At 49.7% G+C, this 16,794-nt stretch overlaps 7 non-coding genes across 7 annotated transcripts; 1 reads left to right on the top strand and 6 right to left on the bottom strand.

The window, feature by feature from the left end:
- Window positions 1–1,658: 1,658 nt before the first annotated feature.
- Trnai-aau (transfer RNA isoleucine (anticodon AAU)) lies at window positions 1,659–1,732 on the bottom strand. Its single transcript has one exon. It is a non-coding gene; the product is annotated as a tRNA-Ile (tRNA).
- Window positions 1,733–7,714: 5,982 nt separating this feature from the next.
- Trnae-uuc (transfer RNA glutamic acid (anticodon UUC)) lies at window positions 7,715–7,786 on the bottom strand. The gene has a single exon. It is a non-coding gene; the product is annotated as a tRNA-Glu (tRNA).
- A 293-nt stretch (window positions 7,787–8,079) lies between these two features.
- On the bottom strand, window positions 8,080–8,152 carry Trnam-cau (transfer RNA methionine (anticodon CAU)). The gene has a single exon. It is a non-coding gene; the product is annotated as a tRNA-Met (tRNA).
- Window positions 8,153–15,037: 6,885 nt separating this feature from the next.
- Trnag-ucc (transfer RNA glycine (anticodon UCC)) lies at window positions 15,038–15,109 on the top strand. Its single transcript has one exon. It is a non-coding gene; the product is annotated as a tRNA-Gly (tRNA).
- A 593-nt stretch (window positions 15,110–15,702) lies between these two features.
- On the bottom strand, window positions 15,703–15,776 carry Trnai-aau (transfer RNA isoleucine (anticodon AAU)). The gene has a single exon. It is a non-coding gene; the product is annotated as a tRNA-Ile (tRNA).
- Window positions 15,777–15,974: 198 nt separating this feature from the next.
- Trnae-uuc (transfer RNA glutamic acid (anticodon UUC)) lies at window positions 15,975–16,046 on the bottom strand. Its single transcript has one exon. It is a non-coding gene; the product is annotated as a tRNA-Glu (tRNA).
- Window positions 16,047–16,351: 305 nt separating this feature from the next.
- On the bottom strand, window positions 16,352–16,424 carry Trnam-cau (transfer RNA methionine (anticodon CAU)). The gene has a single exon. It is a non-coding gene; the product is annotated as a tRNA-Met (tRNA).
- Window positions 16,425–16,794: the final 370 nt, after the last annotated feature.

Consider the following 16,794-nt stretch of genomic DNA (forward strand, 5'->3'; position numbering starts at 1 on the left):
ATGATCTGACTGCTGACTCCTAGTACCCTTATTTTTATTTTTCTTTGTACGCCCTTTCCTCGGTGCGAGGGGAACCTCTTCAGGCGGGGGAGGCGGTGGTAAGGAGGTGTCCATCTCTTCCGAAATAGCAACTGCTGTATTATCCGAAACATCTGGGACCTCCTTAGCAACTGAAACCGATTCTACCACAGCCGAGGACAAAATGGGGGCGTCCACCATTCGATCCTGTGGCGCGTCGACAGTAACATTCACCTCACTTGGGACATCCTCAGGACGAATGGGGTCGGCAGGTCGGGGTTGTGATACAGTGCCCGCCACTATTTCACTCAAGAGGGGCACAAAGTGGCCGCCAGCAGCCGCAGCGTCACTACGTGGGAGCTGCACGGGTCGTCTACGGGTACAATCAACACGTAAATGCTCAGTTGAATGACAAACTGAGCACGTGGGAGGCTGGCCGATATGTCACTTGAGCCCTACAGCCCGCAACCATAAAATAAGACGGAACGTGTTTCTTTAAGTCAATGCGGACACTGCGAACGCCACTATTAACCTGGTATCGGTACGCCGTACTGAGTTAGAGCACGTGCAATCAAATCATTGCCACATTCAGGAGGCACATTAAATACTCGAACCGTTCTAACACCATAACCTGAGGGCACAATTTGCAGATCACTGACTGTGCCATTGACATGCCTAAATTTACGCACTCCGCCAAATTTTTCAATAAATTTTTCACAGACGTCGCCGGGAAAGATATTCAAAAATAGCGAATATTGTGCGAAATCCAATTCAAAAGTGTCTACTAGATCTTCCGGGAATTTCAAATCTTCGAATATAAATTCGTGGATTTCAAAAGCGGTGGGCCGCAAAGCATTTCTATCGAACACAAACTGTGCAGTGTTTGCCCTAGTAATTGTCGACATGGTACTCACGTTGAAGAAACTTGAACACGTGGACCTCGAAACACTCGCTGAGCGCCGCCCCGCGATGTAAACAAAGCCGCAACCGCTTCGCTGCTCCGCGCGATGTGCGCGGATACGTTGTCCGAATGCGGCTGGATGTTCTCCCCTAGCCTACCTCGAAATGCGCCTGCAGGTACGATCACCTTCGGCCGCTGCCGACAGGCGGGAAGCCGACACAGCGCGGCGACGGCGCGCTTCCTTGTGCGTTGTCTCGCCTTGTCTCAGTTGACTCGAGAGCTGACGCTCTCAAATCGGCCTATATCAAAACGACAAGCACGAGAAACGACTGAGAGAGGTAAGGAGAGGCGAGGCGATGGGCACACAGCACCCCCCCTTCCTTTCACGGTGGCGTCTCCCTGACCGAATCGGGCTGTAGCTCCGAAAACAAAGGAGAAAGAAAAATAGGAAGTAAAACTGCCAACAGTTCCCAGTGTCCCCATGCGCTCACCCGCCCAAGTACTGACAGGGGCCAAAGTTGTTACGCATCGGCAATCGGACATTTTCTTTCATCTTGTCTTTATCGGTTGAGAACCAGTGTATTCAACATATTATGGCCATTGCCGAGTGAATGCTGTAGCGCTTCCCGACAAGTCGGGTTCGGATCCTCTGTCAACTTCCACGAAGGGTGATGATCTTTTGGTCATCACACTCGCCTGCTGAAATCGGCGCTGGTTTTTCGTAGTAGTAAAAGAGTAGCGGCCCGTGGGGGGATCGAACCCACGATCTTCGCGTTATTAGCACGACGCTCTAACCAACTGAGCTAACGGGCCTCGACACATGCAGTTGCTCAGCCCTACGCTGGAAACGTATGGCATGAAGCCGTACACCATTTCTATGGTCGTCGGACGTCTGCTTCCCTCGTCTATATTCTGCTGACGGTCACGAAACAGTAGCTATATAGCGAGCAGGACGGGAAACGGCAGCTCGGTCAGCTCAAACTTGTCACGATTCGTGTGGAAAAAATTCCGTTCCGGTACCGGGAATCGAACCCGGGCCTCCTGGATGAAAGCCAGGTATCCTAGCCACCCTTTTGTTTTTTTTTTTTTTTTTTGGGCGGTGGCCTCCTTCCTCCCCTACAGCCCGTCCTTCCGCTCGCCATTTGTGCCTTCTTCGGCTAGCTTCTGTGCTATGTTTGTTCCATAAGAGATAGTTGACCAACGAAGTAAATGTGTACAACTGAATAAAATCCCTGCTTTTGGAGTTGTGGAAAGAAAATAGGTCCGCTACATTCTTCCATCATTGTGCGGGAGCGATTTTTATAGGGGAGCCAGGCGGACTTCAGCCCGCTGGCGTCTCAGGTTTGCGTCAGCAACCTATTAGTGCTGCTACACGTGGGCAAAGGGTAAACGAAATAGCCACCTTGTTGGCGCAAAAGGAATGAGAAACTTAATAGAGAATATCATTAAAAAAAATAATAATAATCCTGAGACTGTACAAAATATCGTTTAATCGTTCTTCAGCTCTGTCGGTAGGACAAAGTTCGGTTCAAGAAATTTGCGTAATTTTCTTTGTATTTCTTTTGCCGTTCGAGCTTTTGAAGTTCTGTCATCAGGTACATCCAATAGTCTGCTGCACTCTTCGTCATAGCCGTTGAGATGTAATGAACTGTCAGTCCTTTGAACCAGTTGGCTGACCTTCTTTTAGTGTTAGGATATGGCACGTCATCTGGCAGAAGGACGTGTGTCGGTGTAATGGTGTTAGGTGAAGTGCGGAGCACATGTGCTAGTTGTTGCCTGAAGAGTCCACACGTCTTTCACATCGTCACAGACGAAACGATGTTCTTCGGTGTCGACGACATTGCAGCTGGGACAGTTTGGTGTGTGTGCCAGACGTATCGCGTGCAGTTTAGAGTTAGTGGGGAATTTTCTATTGACTGCGAGGTACCACGTCGATCGCACATTGGATGGTAGATGGGGGTCAGATATATTTTCCCATATGTTTTTCCAGGTATCATGTCGAAACTTGTTTTCTATTCGATTGCGCAAGTTTCCTCCCAGCAAGGTGTTGTAAACCTCCTTAACCTGATATATGTCCTTCTCCGGTATTCTATGGCGTACATAGCTGTATTCCACAAGAAAGTGTTTATAGTGGTACAGCTCGTGGGAGATGTGATGCACATCGATTGGTGGATCTCTGCTGACTGGGGTGATTTCACGTAAGAGATGAGCCACTAAGGTCCGCGGTGATCGTTGCCACTGTTTATAAGTTTTGCTAACGTATAGCGCTTGCGCTTTAAGGTAGATGTCTGTTAGATGTAGTCCTCCATTGCGTGTCGATAGCGTCAAGGTATCATAGGAAACCTTAAATATCTGACCTCTGCTGACAAAATAACCAAGCGCTGCTTGCATTTGGTGTGCTATGGTTCGTGGCAGAGGAAGCACTTGAGCAACATAGTTTACTTTGGAGGTTATATAGGTATTGGCTAGTTGCACTTTTTGTATTGCATTTAAATTATGCAAGCTGTGTTGTTTTATGCTTGCTCGTAATGTAGCAAGTAATTTTCTGTAATTGAGAGCGGCTGTGCGGCGGATATTATTCGTATATTCTATTCCAAGGCATTTTAGTTTTTCCACAGTGTTGATACGTCCAGCGGCTCTGATCTCTATGCCCCTACCAAGATTCATAATACCAGATTTATTGCGGTTGAGTTTAGCTCCTGACGCCAGTTCGTAGGTCGCCACAACTTCAAGTACTGTTGCCACCTCGCTTTCGTCAGTCACAAGTACCCCTACATCGTCCGCGTAGGCTTGACATATGATCTTCTGTCCGTGTATATGTAGTCCACGGAGTTGCCGAGTCAGGGATACTAAGAGAGGTTCAAGCGCAATCGCGAAAAGCGTCATGGACATGGGGCAACCTTGTCTTACCGAACTGTGAATATTGATCGGGTGACTGAGTTGTCCGTTGACACTGATTATTGACGTGCTATTCGTCAGTATGTTTTTCACGGAGGCTATAATTTTCTGTGGGAAGTGCATGGATGTCATACACCGGAACAGGTACGAATGATTAACTTTATCAAAAGCTTTTTCAAAGTCAAGCGACATCAGGGCACAGCGAATGTCGCAGGCTTCCGATATCGCTATAATGTCTCTGTAGTCGCATAAGGTCTGAAATATCGTTCTATCCTTTCCCACACTTGTCTGGTAAGCTCCTGTCACTGTACGAATAACTGAATTAAACCTTTGCATCATGATACGGGCGAAGATTTTATAATCACTATTGAGAAGTGTTATCGGTCGAAGATTCTCCACGGTTTTGCCTCATGGTGTTTTGGGGACTAAGACCACTGTACCTTCACAGAATTCCTTCGGAAGGTCAGTGTCGGCATTTAGTATTTCATTGCAGACGAGTGTCAATTTAGCAATTATCTTTTCGCGAAAAGTTTGATAAAATTCAGCGGGTAGCCCATCTGGTCCAGGTGATTTATTCTTTGGACTCCTCGAGATGGCATCTTCGACGTCTTCATCCGTTATTCTTGCTGCGAGCACATCAGCTTCTTCTGGAGTGAGTCGCTCTGTTGTCCTAGCAGTGAGAGCTTGCTGCGCTGTTTCATCTGTCTGTGTATTGGCCAGCAACTCACTAAAGTGTCGATGGATCTCGTCTCGTATTGCAGCTTGATCTGTCAAGAGTCTCCCGTCTGAAGTTTTGAGTTCCGTCAGAATTTTCCGTTTTTGTCTTTTGTTCTCTTGGAGGATGTGGTACATCGATGTTGTTTCTTCTCGTGTACCGTTCTGCAAACGCGTTCGTATTTTACAGCCTTCGAGATGGTGTCTCTGCAGGGTGAGCAATTTTGCTTTTATTCTGTTGATTTGCCCATAATTTGTTATGATTGTAGCATCCCGAACGCACAAGTCTCTCAGACAGCTGAAGTAAAAGTCTAATGTCCGCTTCCGCCAGGCGACGTTTTCACGGGAGTAAGTTTTCATTGTCTTTATTATCGCGGGCTTCGCGCAGTTTAGCCACCAATTCAGCGCCGTACCATACAAGTGGAACTTCCTTTCACATTCTGCCCAAGTGGTGTGGAAGGCGGCGTGACATCCAGGATCCGAAAGATGAGCAACGTTTAGCTTCCACTGACCTCTCGCCCTGTAAGTTCCTTGTTTCTCTAAATTTATCGTACATATGTACGCGATATGATCAGAGAAAATAGTGGGCCATAGCTCGGACTGTAAAACGTGTCGCCTTAAATTGGACGTTGCGTAAATCCTGTCGATACGACTGGCAGAATGGCTGGTGATATAGGTGAAACCGAGCTGATCACTATGTTTTAGTTCCCAAGTATCTAACAGATGGAATTCTCTGACGATGTTCTCCAGCTCCAGAGATTTGTTAAAATTTGGCGTCTGATCTTTGGGACTCAGCACGCAATTAAGGTCACCCGCAAATATTATTTGTTCAAATCGCACCGCGAAAAGGGGGGCGATGTCCTCCTTGAAAAATTCGGCCCTGCGGCTCTTGTTTCCGGTTCCTGACGGGGCATAGATGTTGATAAGCCTGGTGTTGTTTATCGTGACAGCGAGACCTCTACTGTTCACCGAGCGAGGTGGCGCAGTGGTTAGCACACTGGACTCGCATTCGGAAGGACCACGGTTCAATCCCGTCTCCGGCCATCCTGATTTAGGTTTTCCGTGATTTCCCTAAATCGCTTCAGGCAAATGCCGGGATGGTTCCTTTGAAAGGGCACGGCCGATTTCCTTCCCCATCCTTCCCTCACCCGAGCTTGCGCTCCGTCTCTAATGACTTCGTTGTCGACGGGACGTTAAACACTAACATCCTCCTCCTCCTCCTCTACTGTTCGGCAGTTTCGTCACGCCTGTAAGTAGGATCCCCTCTTTAGTCATAATCGCTGTGCCGAGACTATTGTCATTGCCAGGATTGATGACGGCGTTGTAGCCAGTGATGTCGTCCAAACGGATAGCCGTTACTTCTTGCAGCATTAAGATGTCAACATCAGCGGCGTACAGAAAATCTTGGAGATTTCTCAGATTGAGGGTGCTGCTAATTTTATTTATATTCAAGGTCGCAATTCTGTACGCCTGCAAGGACGTCATGACGACTATACCGCGTCAGGTGGGATACTATTTGCCAGGTGAAGTGGATGTGTGCTCTACTTAGAAGAAATCGGCATCATCATCTTCTGCGCGAGCGTCTTTGATGGTGGTTTGTTGCCGGGTGGACACATCTTGTCGACGGTCGGGTGCCGTCCGTCCTGAACGTTGTGGTATGTCAGCCATCTCTGCATCATGGTTTTGCTCCTCCATCTCATCCGCCCAATCTCGCGTGCACGTAACTTCCCGCGTGTCCGTTTTTGGTACAGGTGGAGGGTCCTTCGGACTAGCTGTACCGCCTGGAATGTGGATTCCACGGTCGGGTTCAGTATCCTCGTTTCGGGTCTTCGTTTTTGTTGTTCGATCTTCCGGAGGAGCTGCTTGTGTCGTCTCCGCCAATTCTTGGCCTATCTGTTTCGCCTTTTCACGCAAGATTGGCGCGATTTCTGCTGCTCCCTGACGGGCTATTCGACGTTTCTTCCGTTTCTTTGGTGAAACAGTTGTAGGCTGCTGGTCATTATCCTCCGATGTTGCAACTGTGTCCTCTTTGTGGTGCCCGACTTCTTCGAGTGGTTTGCACATGCCTTCTGCTGCCGTCTTAGCCTGGTCTTGTTCTGCACACCTGTCAGTTTCCTCGTCTTGTGAGTGTGCTGGACCTGTAGCTTCTGTGCTGCTAGTATCCATGGCTACGGTACCATCGGGAACGTCGGCGTAAGCAACGACCGCCCTGTCGAAACACATATCTGGGGCGACGTCACTGCGAATTGCGGCGGCGTACGTCACGGGTAGCGTGGCCATTTGCCTAGGCGGGTCTCGCTCCCCACTCGGCAGTTGCGTCACACGCCGTTGAACACACTGCGCGCGGACGTGTTGGGTCGAACCACAACCCGAGCAGGTTCTCGGCTGGCCATCGTAAATGATGATCGCTCGATATCCACCAATCCAGAGATACGATGGGATATGTTTCAGCATGTCAATCTTAACTTGCCTGACTCCATTTAATACTGGATAATTGTGCAAGCTAGACCATTTTTCGGCGACATTGCTGATAATGGTGCCATAGTCTCTCAGTTTGAGGTTAATCTCCTCGGGCGTTATTTCAAAGGGGAGCTCAAAGATTCGAATCGTTCTTATTTCCATTCCGGCACGCGAAACCGAGACCTGCCCTATGTGTCCGTCTGAATGTTTGAATATTGCCACCCCATCACATGTTTCTACAATTTGGTCGCACTTGTCAGAACTGGATAACTTAAGGAACACAGTCGGACTGACAATCGACAGGTGAATTCCAATCAATTCATACACTTTGATCTGAAAAGTTTCTTCGATAAATGCCTCAACTTCGTAAGATTTCGGTCGGGCGTAGTTCGGATCGAAAATCAACTTCAAAGTATCGCGTCGCGTTGTCTGTTCCATTATGTCATTCTAGAATGTGATCGTGGACTACGACAAACGCAGGAAGCGCGCACTCACCACACAGCGCCGGCCGCTCGCAGCGACGATGTAAACACCGCAACAGCCGCTCCGCACGTCCGCACAACACGGCCGCCGGCGGCGGAATATTTCTATGGTCGTCGGACGTCTGCTTCCCTCGTCTATATTCTGCTGACGGTCACGAAACAGTAGCTATATTGCGAGCAGGACGGGAAACGGCAGCTCGGTCAGCTCAAACTTGTCACGATTCGTGTGGAAAAAATTCCGTTCCGGTACCGGGAATCGAACCCGGGCCTCCTGGGTGAAAGCCAGGTATCCTAGCCACTAGACCACACCGGATGTGGGGGCGTCTTTGACGGTTCGGACGGTCGCTTGTCGCATTTCGTGTCGTGTCCCGCGTCGGCGCCCTTCTCTCTTTGCGCATACTGACTGGCAAGGCGCGCACCTCAAACGTCTCACAGCACTGCTTTTGGCTTCATGCTGTGCTGGGAAAAGAGGGAAAGGGAAGCTGTAAGTAGCAGTAACAGGGAGTAAACATTTTCCCGCTGAAGCGTTGAAAACGTTGTGGATAACAAACAAGAAATAAGTTGGTGCCCTAGCAACAGCATCACCATCAGACACAGAAAATTAAATGCCCCGGGTGAGGATCGAACTCACGACCTTAAGATTATGAGACTTACACGCTGCCTACTGCGCTACCGAGGCACGGGTGATCCGCTTGTCCTCGAAACTGGGTAAGTACCATACCCAAAGTTAGACGTAAAGACACTGTACTTCCTGGATAACGTGTTCTGTTGCTACACGTGCATTGCCGGCCCAGTTGATTGCGGTGTTGCTGCAGCTTTTGCAAACGATAGGCAGCACTCCTTGTCGTTAACGTTCGGTGCCTCGGAGGCACCTGGACATAGCAAATTGTGAGACCAGGCCGACGCTAGTCTGTAGAACACCATGCGAGCGTCCTAGTGGGGACCCGCGAGTGCTGCGTTCTCGGTTCTTCTCAAGGGAATCCAGCTATACATTCTTGTGGATCGTGCATCTCAAGAGCGCAAGCCGCACGGCAGCATTATCGCGGGAAAAGCAAAATGATGCATCGGCCGGGAATCGAACCCGGGCCGCCCGCGTGGCAGGCGAGCATTCTAACATTTTTTTTTTTTTAGGGCCTCCCAACTCCCCTTATGGCCCTCCTTACTCTCACCAAGATATGCCTTCTTCGGCGAGCTTCAACGCTATATTTGCTGGACTGTCGAACTTCGTGGAACAGAGGAATAACTTAAAACAAAAGCATCTTCTCCTCAGATGGTATGCTGTCTTCTTCCAAAGAAAAATGAAGAACTAAAAGTAATTTTATCCTGGAATTCGTGGACGGTCTTCCTTCCTCCGCCGGTTCAACTCTTCTGCTCGTATTTCAACTAAAAACATAGTCCTCTTAAAAGGAAAATATTCTCCCTCTCGACGAACGTCATTCACTCCGACGTAGCAGAGAGTTGTTAAAAAAATAGGTGTCAACGCTGCACAACAGCACAACATGAGAGGTTATGTTGATGTGTGCGTCACACGAAGGAAATAGAAATCACCGAAAAGTAATAAAATGTAATCGCAACAGTCCGGGAACAGAAATAAAGAGACTGGAAAAAAAAAATGGCTCTGAGCACTATGGGACTCAACTGCTGAGGTCATTAGTCCCCTAGAACTTAGAACTAGTTAAACCTAACTAACCTAAGGACATCACAAACATCCATGCCCGAGGCAGGATTCGAACCTGCGACCGTAGCGGTCTTGCGGTACCAGACTGCAGCGCCTTTAACCGCACGGCCACTTCGGCCGGCAAAAGAGACTGGAAAAACACTCCTGCAACTATGAATGTTCCACACAAACAGGCCGTATCGTCGAAAATACCCATGAAGTCTCGGTAACAAAATTAAATTTCTCAAAATTAAAAGGACACTCCTCTCTTGGAGATAAACCCAGAACGACCCGCAGTGAGTTTGGGGCACAATTCACCAACCATAACACAAATAAAACAAATAAAAGTAAGAAAATGAAATAAAAATTGGAGCGCGTCGGCTCAGTAAATCTCAGTTCAAGGTGTTTGCCGCAGTTCCAATTCATAGCCGTAATCCAAGGCCGCCTTCAAAAAATTCGCAAACAGTTCGCGAAATTGAACGCAATCCTTCAGTGTCATATACTGGGCCCACAAATAATCCAGGTAAATCACTGTATCAGTGACGGCCATATCGATAAGGGCATAAATCGTATGCCCTAATATCCAGACAGTGGCGTTATTTTTTGTCCGCGGGAAAGCTTTGAAGTTAGGCACTATCACACGACGAACAGTCACAAGGTGAGGAGGCGTTCTATTAATGTGGGCGACCATTCGTTGACACATCTTCCATACCGTCGACACCGATGCACACTCAAAACGATGATCCCGTGTGTCCACAGCACCACATCTTCCACGGTTGGCAGAGGGAAGGAGGTGAATGTCGGCAAGCCGCTGGTTCGTCGCTAGGGTGTTGTTGACGATCTTAAACCAGAGCGCACTCACGTCCGACGGCAACACTGGGTTGTTGATGTTTGCCCACACCTTCACACTTCCACTGTGGGGTTCCGGAGCACCAATTTATGACGCGGAGGTTGTCCAGTCAGGGCAACGTAGAGTCCGCGGGCGGTCCTGTGTCTGTCGGTAGCCGTTGACAGAGCGTAGCTCCTCGTTAAAAAGTACTCCCGTATGTAGGACATCTTGTACGGGATGGCCGCGAGAGAGACGGGCGCCGCTTCAGAGTGTGGGCGGTAGAGCTCCAGGAGTGCCGCGGTGGTTCCTGCCGGGTCGTCGGACTGCAGGGTGGCTGTCCGGTGGACGAGCAGCGCGCCGCATTTGCGTGGAACGTCGATGAACCCGAGGCCGCCCAGCTGCCTGTCGATGACACAGGTCGAAGCCTAGACTTTAAAAATTTCATGCCGCCACAGCAGCCAGTAGACTGCCTGCGAAATCGCCCTCCCGACCGGCTTCGGAACACTAAGCAGTTGGGCGATGTACCACGCATTCGATAAGATGAATGTATTAATGACAGCCACACGTTGATGTAAGTTGAGTCGGCGACCTGAGTGGCTGCGACATAGGGCCTTCACAGTGCCAAGAATTCGCCTCCAGTTTAAAACTTGCATTTTTTGTGGGCACGCTACAATGTCGAGTCCTAAAATTTTGTGGGTGCGCACAACACGGAACCAGTCCTGTTCAGCAGACAGTTCCCGCCGACCCAGTGGTACCAATACAGTTTTCCGCGTATTCAGAACGGCGCCAGAGGCACGTTCGTACAATATCAGAACATCGCGAACTCTGTCCAAGTCATGTGCCCGCCCCATGAAAAAAATGATTCGACCGACTGCGCGCAAAAACGGGTCGAGCGCAATGACAAATAGGAGCATTGATAAAGGACAGCCCTGTCTGACAGATCTTGTAATAGGAATGGGCGGCGACTGCCAACCATTGATTACAATTACTGACGTCGCCGACGTTAAAAGATGCCGTATAGCATCGAGAAAGTGGCCGCCGAACCCCAGTTTTGTCATGACGGACAGAAGATAATCGTGCCCGATACGGTCGAATGCATTGGCAAAGTCGATGGAGAGAATGCCAGCGGACAGGTCATTAATTGCTGCGTACGCGACCACGTCTCGGTATGAAGCCGCAGCGTGAAAAATGCTACGACGTTTCACACCACACGACTGAAAGGGACTGATGATCCTGTCCATGACCACAGTGAGTTTCGTTGCGAGGCATCGTGCCGCCAGTTTATAATCTGCATTTAAAAGTGTGATAGGGCGTAATGCCTCAACACGGCATGCTGTCGGTGTCTTCGGAATTAATACAATACGCCCTTCAACGAACTTCGAAGGGACAGCAGCACCACGAACAATTTCATTTATCATGATCGTCAAAGTCTCACCGAAAATATCCCAATAAGCCAGGTAAAATTCGATGGGAAGACCATCTAGACCTGGAGACTTCCCCCGACGACACGAACGCAAGACGTCTTTCACATCGTCCTGTGACAACATCTCATCCAGTGACTGACGGTCAGATTCAGAGATGACAGTATCCAATTCATCTAATAGAAAGGAACGTGCGACATCGTCGGCAGCAGTCTGTCCGAACAGTCTCTTATAGTGGTCGGAGACGTAGGGAACGATCTCATGCTTCGCCGTGAGACGAGCACCCGTGGCCGTGATGAGGGTGGTAATGTCTTTCCTCCGCGCCAACCGTTTCTCGCGTGCCAAGTGGTAAAGCGTTGGCACTTCGTCAATGGTGTCACACTGCGGCCGGCTCCTAATCAGAACACCGTGTGCCTTGTGGAGGTGATGATGGAGTATCTTGCTTTTAATTCTATTCAAACGTGCGCGTAAGTTTTGATCTGGCGCCACGGGCGCATCAAGCGCATCTTGGAGGCACTGCTGATAAAAGGCAATGGTGCGCCTCTCCCAAAACGACGCCTCCCTTGCATACCGCATCGCAACACTGCGCAACTGTGGTTTGGCTAAGTCGACCCACCATTGTAAGACCGTGGCATAATTTCCCCGTTTTTCAGAACAAAGCCGCCACACGTTCTGAATCTCGCAACGTAAACCGGCGTCAGAGAGATGACGGGTATTGAGTTTCCAAATACGGGAAGGTGGCGCCTGCCTATTGGCCAGTAATTGCACGTCACACACAACACCGCAGTGATCACTAAAAGCGACGGGATGTACCGCAACCCTCTGAAGATAGGTTTGAAGTGGCCGCGACACATAAATACGATCAATTCTGCTGGCACCTGTCGCATAAAAATGTGTGTATTGCGTCGTGGTAGGATGAAAATGACGCCAAACATCGATCAAGTCATTGCTCACAATTAGTTGGGAAAGTTCCGGGCACCTGGTAACCGTGGGAAATTGATCGGCTGCAGCAGTAACACAGTTAAAGTCGCCGCCAACTACTACATTGCGGGTCGACGCAAAGAACGGAACCACATCTTGATTAAAAAAAACAGAACGAGCACGTTTATGATCAGTGCCACTCGGCGCGTATATATTAATAAATGTGACATCCTGGATCGTACACGTAAGTAAGCGGCCATTCGGTAAAAATTGAACGTTAGATGGTTGCAATACAGTTTTATAAAGAACAGCGGTGCCACAAGTTCCTTCAACGTTAATGTTATAGATTACATCGTAGCCAGGGACGTTATGGAAGCGCTTAACAGTGACTTCTTGGAGTAATGCAACGTCATAGCCTCCCAAAGTTAAAAAGTCTATAAAACTTGCTATTTTATGCGCAGCTATGATGCGATTGACATTGAGTGATAAAACTGAGAAGGTCTTTAGATGTTGACGAGCGGCGGCCATTTAAAACACAGACACTCAAGAATTAGCAAGAAAATGAGAAACGGAAGACTCAGATGCAGCGCCTTAAGCACCCCAATAAAACAGTCAAGAAGCACTGCAACACATTTCGTAACTCGTGGAGAATACTGTGCAGAAAATTTACTGTGCCACAGTTATTGTCACTATTAAGGGTGTAAATAGCATCGTAGCCTGGAATATAGCTAAAAACATCACTAGACACTTCTTGAAGAAGGGCAATACTAAAATTTCCATGATATAAAACATCTTTAAATGCAGCTACCTTTTGCACCGCTGAAATACCGGCAACGGTTAATGTCAAAACAGAAAACACACTCGATGGGTGTGGGTGCGTTGACATTTGAAGCAGATGGACAAGACAGAGCAATATAAAGCACCAACGAAGTGATAAAACGCCGGACGTATACTTAAATGAATGGCAGCTGGCATAAAATGGAATTTGCAATAGGTCTTAAAACACTGTAGCGGTTAGTAGCAAGGCTACAAAAACATGGCACAACAATACACTGGACACAGTTCAAGACACATGCGTTTCTAGGTCAATTGCAATGTAGGCGGACTCATTAGAACGATGTGAGTCTGCGCGCAGGGCTACTGGCCCCCCTCGTCCTCCTGCTGCCACCACGGGCTGTGACTGTCAGGTGGCGGGGGTGGTCGTGCGTCGCCCGACGGCTTGGTGGCTTCCGCCCGGCCGCCGCGCGATGTTACGGCCGGCTGTGACGGCACAGAATGTTTGCGCGGGCGCTGTGGTAACTGCTCACTGCCCTGTTCTAATTTACGCTTCGCAGCGGCAACGTCCTGTTCCTTCCCAGCACTGAGAAATTGTTTTAAGCGTTCAGTGTGTGCTCGAATCTTCTCTGTCCTGGCGGGGCTGCTACTACGAGAGGAACCTTGTGACATCGCCTCACTTTCACTGCCACTCTCCGTGGCTGGCGGATTCGCGAGGGCGGCTGGGTTCGGATCCTTGACCTGTTTACCCTTGCCCCGCTGGCGACGTTGCGTTTTATTTGCCGCTGAAGGCTTGACAGGATCGGCAGAAGTTGGCACCGGAAGGGGCGGCGGGGGTAAAGAAGTGTCTGTTGCCTTCACCGGTTCCGATTGAACGGCATCGGCATTAACAGAGCGTGCGTCCCTTTCGTCACCAACCCGGTCGGTCGGGGTAGGCGGGTCCTGGACAACCTCCATTTCCTCCTGCCCGACGGTCGTGTGACTATGTTCCGCGACGGACGGGTCTTCGTCGGAGGCAACGGTCGTCGGTCGCTCGGCCGGTCGGTCGGTCGGACCGGTAAACGATGTTCCTGCTACAATCTCACTCATTAGGGGCACAAATTTATCGCCATCACCCACAACATCTTCGCGCGGTAACTGAACAGGCCGCCGTCGAGGGCAGTCACCCCTCAAATGTTCCGTAGAATGACATACGGCACATGTCGGCGGTTGCCCGATATATGAGACCTGTGCACGAACCCCACCAATTACAAAGTAGGAAGGAATATGTTGTTTCAGGTCCATCCGTACACTACGGACACCACTAGCAACTTTATAGCGATATGCACTAGACCATTCCTCCATCGTAACGTTAAGAACGTCACCAAATCGCGACAAGGCACGAGATAAAACTTGATCAGGGCATTCCGGTGGAACATTAAAAACTTGAACAGTTCGAATACCAAAACCTGACGCCACAATTTGCACATTACTAATACTGCCGTCTGCATGTTTAAAACGGCGACTGCCACCAAATTTAGCAACAAACTTTTCACACATGTCCCCAGAGGTAAATTTCAAGAACAAGCAATACTGAACAAAGTCCAATTGAAAGGTGTCTACGATGTCTTCCGGTATCTTTAGGTCTTCGAACAACCACTCGTGTATTTCAAACGCGGTAGGCCGGACAGCACTTCTATCAAATACACACTGAGCGGTGTTAGCTCTCGAAAATGTCGACATTTTGTTACTTACAAATCTTCAAAGCAGAAATCACGAACAACGAAGCGCCAAAGTCCCGGCGATGTAAACAAACCGACGACAGCAGCGGAGCTCTGCGCGACGTGCGCGGATACGCTGTCCGAACGCGCCTGGATGTGCTCCCCTAGCCTACCTCGAAATGCGCCTGCCAGGTACGATCACCTTCGGCCGCTGCCGACAGGCGGGAAGCCGACACAGCGCGGCGTCGGGGCGCTCGCTTGTGCGGTGGTGGTGTAATGGTCAGCATAGTTGCCTTCCAAGCAATTGGTCCGGGTTCGATTCCCGGCCACGGCAACAGGCTTTTTAATTTCACGTATGAGTACTTTCGCCACGCGCCCTTAACTTAATGTTTTTTCCCCCTCTTACTCGCTGCAGACCAGCCTATAGTGTGTCTCGACTTGTCTCGACTTGTCTCGACTTACGCGAGAGCTGACGCTCTCCAATCGGCCTATATCAAAACGACAAGCACGAGAAACGACTGAGAGAGGTAAGGAGAGGCGAGGCGATGTACACACAGCACACCCGTTCATTTCACGGTGGCGTCTCCCTGACCGAATCGGGCTGTAGCTCCGAAAACAAAGGAGAAAGAAAAATAGGAAGTAAAACTGCCAACAGTACCCTGTGTCCCCATGCGCTCTCCCGCCCAAGTACCGACAAGGGCCAAAGTTGTTACGCATCGGCAATCGGACATTTCCTTTCATCTTCTCTTTATCGGTTGAGAACCAGTGTATTCAACATATTATGGCCATTGCCGAGTGAATGCTGTAGCGCTTCCCGACAAGTCGGGTTCGGATCCTCTGTCAACTTCCACGCAGGGTGATGATGTTTTGGTCATCACACTCGCCAGCTGAAATCGGCGCTGCCTTTTCGTGGTAGTAAAAGCGTTGTGGCCCGTGGGGGGATCGAACCCACGACCTTCGCGTTATTAGCACGACGCTCTAACCAACTGAGCTAACGGGCCTCGACAGTTGCGCTCGCTCAGCCCTACGCTGCAAACGTATGGCATGAAGCCGTACACCATTTCTATGGTCGTCGGATGTCTGCTTCCCTCGTCTATACTCTGCTGACGGTCACGAAACAGTAGATATATTGCGAGCAGGACGGGAAACGGCAGCTCGGACAGCTCAAACTTGTCACGATTCGTGTGGAAAAAGTTCCGTTCCGGTACCGGGAATCGAACCCGGGCCTCCTGGGTGAAAGCCAGGTATCCTAGCCACTAGACCACACCGGATGTGGGCGTTCCTGCGGCGGATCGGACGGTCGCTTGTAGCATTTCGTGTCGTGTCCCGCGTCGGCGCCCTTCTCTCTTTGCGAGCGTCTTTGCGCATACTGACTGGCAAGGCGCGCACCTCAAACGTCTCAGAGCAATGTTTTTGGCTTCATGCTGTGCTAGGAGAAGAGGAAAAGGGAAGCTGTAAGTAGCAATAACAGGGAGTAAACATTTTCCCGCTGAAGCGTTGAAAACGTTGTGGATAAAAAACAAGAAATAAGTTGGTGCCCTAGCAACAGCATCACCATCAGTCACAGAAAATTAAATGCCCCGGGTGAGGATCGAACTCACGACCTTAAGATTATGAGACTTACGCGCTGCCTACTGCGCTACCGAGGCACAGGTGAAGCGCTTGTCCTGGAAACTGGGTAAGTACCACACCCAATGTTAGACGTAAAGACACTGTACTTCCTGGATAACGTGTTCTGTTGCTACACATGCATTGCCAGCCCAGTTGATTGCGGTGTTGCTGCAGCTTTTGCAAACGATAGGCAGCACTCCTTGTCGTTAACGTTCAGTGCCTCGGAGGCACCTGGACACAGCAACTTGTGAGGCCAGGCCGACGCTAGTCTGTAGAACACCATGCGAGCGTCCTAGTGGGGACCCGCGAGTGCTGCGTTCTCGGTTCTTCTCAAGGGAATCCAGCTATACATTCATGTGGATCGTGCATCTCAAGCGCGCAAGCCACACGGCAGCATTATCGTGGGAA

This window comes from Schistocerca nitens, chromosome 2 (genome assembly GCF_023898315.1).
Source record: "Schistocerca nitens isolate TAMUIC-IGC-003100 chromosome 2, iqSchNite1.1, whole genome shotgun sequence".
Classification (NCBI taxonomy): Eukaryota; Metazoa; Arthropoda; class Insecta; order Orthoptera; family Acrididae; genus Schistocerca; species Schistocerca nitens.